Raw genomic sequence first — 9,062 nt, forward strand, 5'->3', positions numbered from 1 at the left:
GATGCAAGTAAATACATGGATGTCCTGAGAATAGTCACATAAATAGGCCAGTCCTACTATCCGTACTCAGGCATAGCTCCACTGAAGTCATGAGAAGAACAACTGTAGAATTTGGTCTAATGTTGTGCTTTTTATTACTCATGGTGGGAAAATATTGCCAGGTGCCTGATCTTTACATTTATAGAATATTTTTAATCATTCAGAAAAATGTATGTTGTCTTTTCTCTCATTATGCACATTACTCTGGATTGCACTGATGGCTGGTAATTGCATCAACTGGAAGTAAGCTATTGCAACATGTATTTTCTGGAAAATAACACCAAGTTGTTCAGTCTCTTAAAAGTTATTTTTAAAAAGTTAATAATGTGGACACTATATATCAGAATATCTTTAAAATTTACATGCAGAATACAACAGCCACACAACCAAGTGTCATTATCTAGTCAGATCTCACAAGCTAAGATGGGTCAGGCCTGATCTTACATAGACAGAAGACAACTAAGTAAGCATTCATAGAAAATGGTGGTAGTACAGTAGATGCCACTCTTCCTTCCGAAATACTACAGGCCCAGTGTACTAGCAGTGGTGTCAGACACCTTTTGAGAGGGTTGCTCTGCCAGCCCTAGTCTGTTGGGGAAAACCCAGCCTGAGATTTTAAATCCCATTTTAAATCCCTTTAATATGATATTTTTCACTTCCTGTCCTAAAAAGTTAGTATGCACGACTACACACCTGCCATGGTTCCACTGTGACATTGTTTTCTGGGTAATCTGGATTGATGAACAGCTGTGTCCCCTCAATTCTCCAACCTGGGATGCCTCTTGCATTGCTTTGCAACTACTCCTCATACAGCTCTCTCCTGGACATTCAAGTTCATAAAGTCTGTCATTTTATTAATAGAAAATGATATGCACAAATCCTCTTATCCCAAATGGAGTTTCCCAAAAACTCCAATCCAAGCACAGTAGTTTAGATAAAACAATAAAACAAGTTTATTGACTACAGAAGGATAGACTTTAAGTGACTACAAGTAATGAGGCATAAAATTCATAATTGGTTACAAGAAAATAAAGGTAAAACTCAATGAACGCCTAACTTAACAAGCTCCGTGAATTAAAAGCAAAGGTCTCTCTCACCACTAGCTGAATTTGTTTCAGTCAGGATCCTGACCCCAATCCAACGTTATGTCCTTTGTTCTTCAAGTGTTGTCGATGCCATGGGTAGAGAGAAAGAGCGAGATTATTTGGGGGTGTCTGCTCTCACTTCTTATAGTTTTCTCCCCTTTGCGAATCATCTCCAGCTGAGATTCAGGAGATAGTCTGTGTGGATGGGAATCCCAAGCTGTTTCTTTGTCAAGATGTAGATTTTTCACCCACACCCTCTTTCCTGCCTCAGAATGGCCACTTAACCAGGTGATGGTCCATTTCATTTCATTGATACCTGGCTGAGACGTCAGCTAGCCTTTGTCTCTGGGGAACTGGTTTATGACTGTTCCCCAGACTTTGAACATGTCTTAGTAATATCATTCAGTAGAATCTTATAACTTTACATACAATATTGCCAGGCACATTTTACTAGGACAATAATGGTCAGCAAATTATGAGTTTTCAAATGATACCTCATAAGGCATACTTTGTTCAAAATGTATCATACTGCTATGAAAGGGATGAACACAGGGATACAGACTGCCACGCCTACCCTCCAAGAGTTGGCTGTGCTTCCATGACAGGTGAAGCAATCCCTATATATACAAATAGATATGACGTTTTGGGCTCTCTGAAAATTAAAAGTTCTAGTCAATTGTAAAATGTTGTTTTTATTGCTATAAACACCCATCAGCTTTCCCCAAACTACTCAAACTTCAAACTGTGGCATATTGTTCATGACTAAAAATGCTTATGCATTTCCTAAAACTAATTTAAATGTGTGGAGGTTGAGGAGGAGGTGGTATGTATAATGAACTTCAATGGCTCCTTAATTACACATACGGCATTGTTTATGGTAAGATACTATATACATCAGTGGGCTTAAACATATAAAAATATTATGTCTACTTTTGTTTTATGGAACACAGTTTCACTTTAGTGAACTCTATGAAATGTCATTCACTTTTATGACTGAGGAACTCTTACCTTGGGGAAGAATGCTGTATCATTTCCCCACTAATTGTAGGGAAATATCCCGCACCAAAAAGTTAAACTTGGTAGAGGATGGGAGTGTAAGACCTAATATGTTTCACCCATTGTTCATCAATATTTGGCCTTATGGAACCCAGCTAAATGTGAATATCATGCTAATAACTATGATATCTCAGCACCTTATGGACTCAGGGTGGGATCTTCAGCACTGGCCTGACTATGCCCCCATTGGATTCAATGTTAACTCCTAAGGGAGCAGATTTAGCACAACACTGAGCACTTTTGAAAATCCCACTCTTAGAGTGAATGTAAAGCTCGCTCGCTCTCACTCTCACACACACACTTATGCCTGGTTAGTGGAAATTGTTTCGTTTGTTTACTTGTGTAGGTTTTGGTTATTATAGGTAAACTAGGTCAAAGAGGTGTGTTGCATTTTGTTATGACAGCGCGGAGGTTCCTGGGCATTCTGATCACATTCAAGGCTGAGTTCCAGATATGTGGGCTAGCTGATGAGAAAGTTCTGCCTCCTGACTCACAAGCCTCACTGCTGATGTTGACATTTTATTGTTCCAACAGAATACAGATGATGTGGAAAGTCATGACCACACAGAGTGAGCCAATTCCTCAGGTCACTTGGGACACTCCATTCTAGGGCTTTGAAGAGGAGTACGAAAAACTTCAGCTGAACTCGGTTTTCAACAGAGAGCCAAATATAGAGAGCAGGGCATTGGCATGATGTGCTCCTAGCAGCCTGTGCTGTTCAGCAGACAAGCTCCTGTGTTCTGAACCCAAGGTTGTAAGTTGTTGTAAGGTTAGCAGTCTCATTCCTAGACACAATGTGTTGTAGTAACCAAGCCTGGAGGTCCTAAATAGTGGGAGAATCCCTCCTCCCTTCACACATGATTTAGCAAATGGCTGCTGATAGAATTTTAAACTGTATATCATATACTCTGTTGCTTTTTCTCAAATACTGACTTGATTATAAAATTGTTTATGTAATTTGACAAGGTGGTCCAATCAATATTTGGACATCGTCTGCTGCTCAGTCTGCCCTTCTGGCTTCCAGAAAGATGTATGGTTACTGTCAGCCTGATGTACAGGTGTACAATGTAGTGTCTTACTTCACCCAGCTAAAGGAAATCTGATCATAATTGGTTTCCAATCCAGACATGAAAATTTGGACATTATGCTAGAGCAGAAAGCACCCTTCTCCTATTACCCACAACTGCAGAAGGTGATGAAGGATTAGTCAGAATGTTGCCATCTGACTCTACCCCACTGACCTTCCACACCATGGTTTCACTCAATCCTGAACTTCCTGATAGACTTTCCTATAGTGCTGGGGAAGCTAGACATTGACCTCAGGGCAGGGAGACCACAGACAGTGAACCAGTGGCAGTTCCTCTTTAGATTATATATCTACCAGGGAATTGTTGCAAAAATCAGGATGTAAGGACCAGACGATAAAACCCTACCTTTCCAGTTTGGAAAAAAAAGCGCCTAATAGATTAAAAGAACAGCCATACTTGGTGAGAACAAATGGTCCATCTAGCCCAGTATCCTGTCTTCCGACAGTGGCCAATGCCAGGTGCTTCAGAGGGAGAACATGCAAGCGTGTTTACAGAACTTGAGCTAAATCTAATTTTAGAATTTTCTTCCAGCATGTAACCCTCTGATTCTAGAGATTTGTCCAGTAAGGAGGCCCATCTGCCATAGAATAAGACCTGTGCTTACACAATGATTTCATGTTTCCTGGGGCCATTAGGTTATCCAGCACCAGATGAGGTGGGACGGGCACTGAGTGCACATGCCTGATATACACTTACCAAAACAACTGTTGTATGCCCAACTCACCAAAGGAGAAAGGAAATGGGGAGGCCAAAAGAAACACTTTAAAGACACCCTCAAGATAAACATCAAGAGACGTGGCATCGACACCACATACTGGGAGACAGCAGCCCAGGATAAGGATAAGTGGCTAAGACTTGTCAGAGAAGGAACATCTGCTTTTGAGGAAAATTGCCTCGCCCTAGTCACAGAAAAACACCACAAAAGAAAGGAAAGACAACTGTCATGCAGCAATCGTGGCCTAACGCTGTCTTCTACCACCACCTGCAACGTCTGCCAATGAGCCTGTGGCTCAAGAATTGGGCTCCTCAGTCACCAAAGGACCCATGGAAAATAAAACCTGTGAAAGAGATCATCCTTGACCCTGAGGGATCACCGACAAGGTTGTCATGTGAGCCAATTGTTTTGTAACCTAGGGGAGCCCCAGCTACAATGCAACTAACTAGCTTGGTCTGTGTTTATACTAGGTAGACAAGGTGGATGAGGTAATGTTTTATTGTACCAACTTCTGTTGGTGAAAGACAAGCTTCTGAGCTTACACAGAACTCTTCTTTATGTCTGGGTGCTTGTTGAACTGGGTGTTAAATAATGTTTCAAGTCATGTTAGCTAACTCCATTTTTAAAATCTTTTCTCCTAGTCCAGGACACTAGAAGGCTTTATTTACTGAAGCCCCAAATCAACTCTTGGTTCAAGGGATATTTGGTCTTCACCTGATCTTACCTTAAAATAATGCTACTTAAGTTTTCTAATATTCTCAACAGTTGACAAGAAGGGGTGAATACCAAGGGAGGAAATATTACTTTTGTAGTGCTAACGAGGCCAATGCAATCAAGGTGGCCCATTTCCAAAAGTTGACAAGAAGGTGTGAGTATCAGCAGATGGAAAATTACTTTTTGTAGTGACAATGTAGTATTCACCCCTTCTTGTCAACTGTTAAGAATAGGTCACTTCCACCTTAATTGAATTGGCTCATTAGCACTGACCCCTCACTTGATAAGACAACTCCCATCTTTTCATGTGCTATAATATATATTCTGCTTACTGTATTTTTCACTCCATGCATCTGATGAAGTGGGTTTTAGCCCATGAAAGCTTATGTGCAAATAAATTTGTTAGTCTCTAAGGTGCCACAAGGACTCCTCGTTGTTTTTGCTGATGTAGACAAACACGGCAACCACTCTGAAACCTGCCAAGGATTTGAATGTAGATCTCCCACATCTCAGGTAAATACCTTAACCACCAGGTCTCTCTCATTCTGATTTTGACCAGAAATTCTATTGTGGACATAAGAAACCATTCTTAACAACATTTCACTGAACCTGATACATTTCTGCAAAATTTCAGTTTCAAACAACAACAACAAAATTGTCCATATTCCCAACCCACCTCTACTAATGAATAGTCAACTGTCCAAGAACAACTGATCAGATGAAAATTGTTGTCCAACCTAGTGGGTGAATTCTTATAAAGGATTAATAAATTTTGTAGAAATAAGAATTGGTTGTTTTGTTGGATAATTTATTTGCAATATAAATTCAAATGGGGCTGCTCCAGAAAGCAAAATCACTAAATCTATTTCAAAATGTACATCCCTTATTTATATTTACATTCTAGTAATGAATACGGAGCTAGGTGAAGTTCAGATTTGATATTTTTATTCTGTAAATATTTGTGAAAATTTTTCTTTTGGTGAAATTTCATGAAAGTGAAAATGACAGGGTATGTACATACTTCCTAAGTCACTCGTGCTGCTCAGGGTGCAGCTTGGTTTGGATCCCAAGCCCACTGTATTAAGAACACCTCTGTGACAGTCAGTGCTTAAAGTGCCCTGAAAACGTAAGGGGGTCTCATCACTCCCATATCCGCCCATCCCCCAGTCCACAAATCAACTCTGTCCCCCCATCTGTTTGGTCCCCTCCAGCTTAACCTCTGCTTTCCCTGAGGCTCCTAACATCTTCACCCACCTGTTCCAGGCCTGGGGTGGCTGCCGTGGGATCCCTCTCCCCTTCCCTGGCTGGGCGTTGCCAGGTAGTGGGGAGGAGAGGTGCTATCCCATTACTCACTGGAGGGGAAGTGGAGGAGGAGAAGGGAGCTGAGCTGTCCTGAACAACTGGGCTCTTTCTTCTCCCTCTTTCTTCCTCCCCACCTTTGGGAATGGTGTGGGTCTCTCATGAGATGGGGAGAGATCTCTCTGCCTGCTTCCTGTAGCAGCTCTAACTGGCTGCTCTACCCTAGGAGCGGGGCAGCTGGGGAAAGCAACCTATCAATATTTTTCCTGCACATAGTACTAAAATGTGTGCCCCTCATTGACCCAGCTGCTGCTCTGAATTGTTATATCCTGGGTCTGCAACCTGGCATGATTTAAGCACCGTGACAGTTTGCACATCACCAAGATGAGCAGTCTGAATCCACAGATCCCACGTTGTCTTTGGTAGATCATAGGCATGCTGTCCCACACCATTTGTCCAGTCACTTGTCTGCTTGGGATAAATTGCAGTGTGAATCACTTAGATTTACCAACAACTAGAACTGCTCTCTCTAGTTTCAAGCAACTTTCTTTAAGCAAGCGTCTCCAGCAGCCTGCAGGCTGGACGAGTGCTGCAGTTACTAGGGGGTTCAGTCGGGTTGCCAGGCATCCAGTTTTTGACCAGAACGGCCAGTCAAAAAGGGACCCTGACAACTCTGGTCAGCACCACTGACTGGGCCATTAAAAGGCTGGCTGGCAGTGCAGAGGGGCTAAGGCAGGCTTCCTGCCTGCCCTGGCTCCACACAGCTCCTGGAAGCAGCCAGCATGTCCCTACAGCCCTAAGCCGGGGGGGGGGGAGGCAACTTTTTGGCCCGGGGGCCACATCTGGGTGGGGAAATTGTATGCAGGGCCATGAATGTAGGGCTAGGGGAGGGATTTGGGGTGTGGGAGGGGATGCGGTGTGCGGGAAGGGGCTCAGGACAGGAGGTTGGGGTGAAGAAGGGGTTCGGAGTGTGGGCTCCAGCCCGGTGACACTTACCTCAAGCAGCTCCAGGATGGCAGTGGCGTGCAGCAGGATGAAGGCAGGCTCCCTGCCTGCCCTGGCCCTGTGCCACTCCTGGAAGTGGCCAGTATGTCCAGCAGTGGCTCCTGGGGGTGGGGTGGGGGAGGCGGCTCCGCTGCACGCTGCCCTCACCTGCGGGCACCACTCCCAAAGCTCCCATTGGAACCATGGTTCCATGTTCCCAGTCAATGGGAGCTCCAGGGGGCGGAGCCCACAGGAGAGGGCAGTGCACGGAGCCCTCTGCCCCCCCCTTCCACAGGGGCCGCAGGAGCATGGTGCCGGCAGCTTCCGGGAGCTGTGTGGGGACAGGACAGGCCGGGAGCCTGCCTTAGCCCTGCTGCGCCCTGGGGCTGGCAATTCCATGGGCCGGATCCAGCCCACAGGCCATAGTTTGTCCTCCCGTGCCCTAAGCGCAGGGATGATCAGGAAAGCATTGCATGCTTCCCCTGCCCCCAGTGCTGGATCTGCAGCTCCCATTGGCTGGGAACCTGCAGGTGGAGACAGCATGCAGAGCCGCCTGGCCGTACCTCCGCCTAGGGGCTGGACAAGCTGGCCGCTTCCAGGAGCGGCACAGAGCCAGGGAAAGCAGGAAAACTGCCCTAGCCCCATTGCACCGCCAACCGGGAGCCACCTGAGGTAAGTGCTACCCAACCAGACCCCAAACCCCCACCCCAGGTCGGAACCCCCTCTTGCATTCTAACTCCCTCCCAGACCCCACCCCAACCCTCTGCTCCAGGTCAGAAATTTCTCCCACACCCTAACTCCCTCCCGGAGCCTGCATGCCTTCCTGCACTCCAATCCTCTACCCCAGCCCTGAACCCCCTTCCGCACCCAAACTCACTCCCAGACCTCATGCCCTGAGCCCCTGCTCACACTCCAAACCCCTTGGCCCCAGCTTGGAGCCACCTCCTGTACCCCAAACCCCTCATCCCCAACCCCACAACCGCAACCAGACCCCACACCCCCTCCTGCATCTCAACTCCCTGCCCCAGTCCAGAGCCCCCTCTTGCACCCTGAACCCCTCATTTCTGGCCCCACCATTGGAGGCTGCAGCCCCCAGCCAGAGTCCTCACTCCCTCCCGCACCCCAACCCCCTGCCCCAGCCAAGTGAAAGTGAGGGTGGGAGAGAGCAAGCAACTGAGGGTGGGGCCTTGGAGCAGGCGCCTCAGGGCAGGGGCGGGACCTCGGGGAACAGCAAGGGTGTTCGGTTTTCTGAAATTAGAATGTTGGTAATCCTATGGTTCACAACCTACAGAATGAAAACAGATCTGCTACCATCCAGTATCATTATTTGTCAAGCCCAACGCTGTGCAAGGTGCCTCACAGAAAGGGATGGAGTGAGAGCCTCAGCCTGCTCTGGCCCCTTTATGCTGGGTAAAAGGGCCAGAGCAACGTAAAGGGCTCTAATATCCAGAATCTGCCCCATGGAGGCAGCACAGGTATTACAGAGACATGTGGAAGGCTTTCTTCAGAAGACCCCCACAAGCCTCAGAGTAGGGGAAGAGCCAAGGGCAGGGCTAGGAGTGGAATGGAGTGCAGCAACATGACTAAGGGTTCCTGGTCAGTGCTCTGGCTCATTCAGCAGCCTGGGGAGGCTGCGCTAATTTAGGCCTCAGGGCTGTTTAAATTATACTGAGGCCCACCAGCCCCCAGCACAGCCTAGAATGAGGAGGGCACAAAGGTGTCTCAAAGCCATTTTAGCCCTCTGCTCCTCAGGTGTGAGTTCTATGCTATGCCTCTTTGCACTTAAAGGGGACATGAAAATCCCCCATGTTTTCTGGGTTTACTTTGTACTGGAAAAGTTTCACAGCACTACGGAATGCATTAACCTCCACTTTTTCCAGGTACATCAGGTTCTACTCCCATCCCATAGGGCGGATGTTTCAGTAGCCACCAGCAGTATATAAAATCAGAATAGTTCTGGTTATAGACTGAAAAGTTAGAAATCTGCAAAATCATTACTCTGTTTGGCAGGAAACAATGAAACAAGGCCACATTTATAAACAAAAATAAAAAATCAGGGTTAATGATTGCTGTGTGATTAGC

The 9,062-nt window shown here is 46.1% G+C and overlaps 1 long non-coding RNA gene across 1 annotated transcript in view; it reads left to right on the forward strand.

The window, feature by feature from the left end:
* LOC141983878 (uncharacterized) overlaps positions 1-5,173 on the forward strand; it is a 92,063-nt gene extending 86,890 nt beyond the window's left edge. Inside the window, exon 3 of the long non-coding RNA XR_012638553.1 lies at positions 2,715-5,173. This is a non-coding gene — a long non-coding RNA (uncharacterized LOC141983878). The remainder of the gene's footprint in view (positions 1-2,714) is intronic.
* The last annotated feature ends 3,889 nt before the right edge of the window (positions 5,174-9,062 follow it).

This window comes from Natator depressus, chromosome 3 (genome assembly GCF_965152275.1).
Source record: "Natator depressus isolate rNatDep1 chromosome 3, rNatDep2.hap1, whole genome shotgun sequence".
Classification (NCBI taxonomy): Eukaryota; Metazoa; Chordata; order Testudines; family Cheloniidae; genus Natator; species Natator depressus.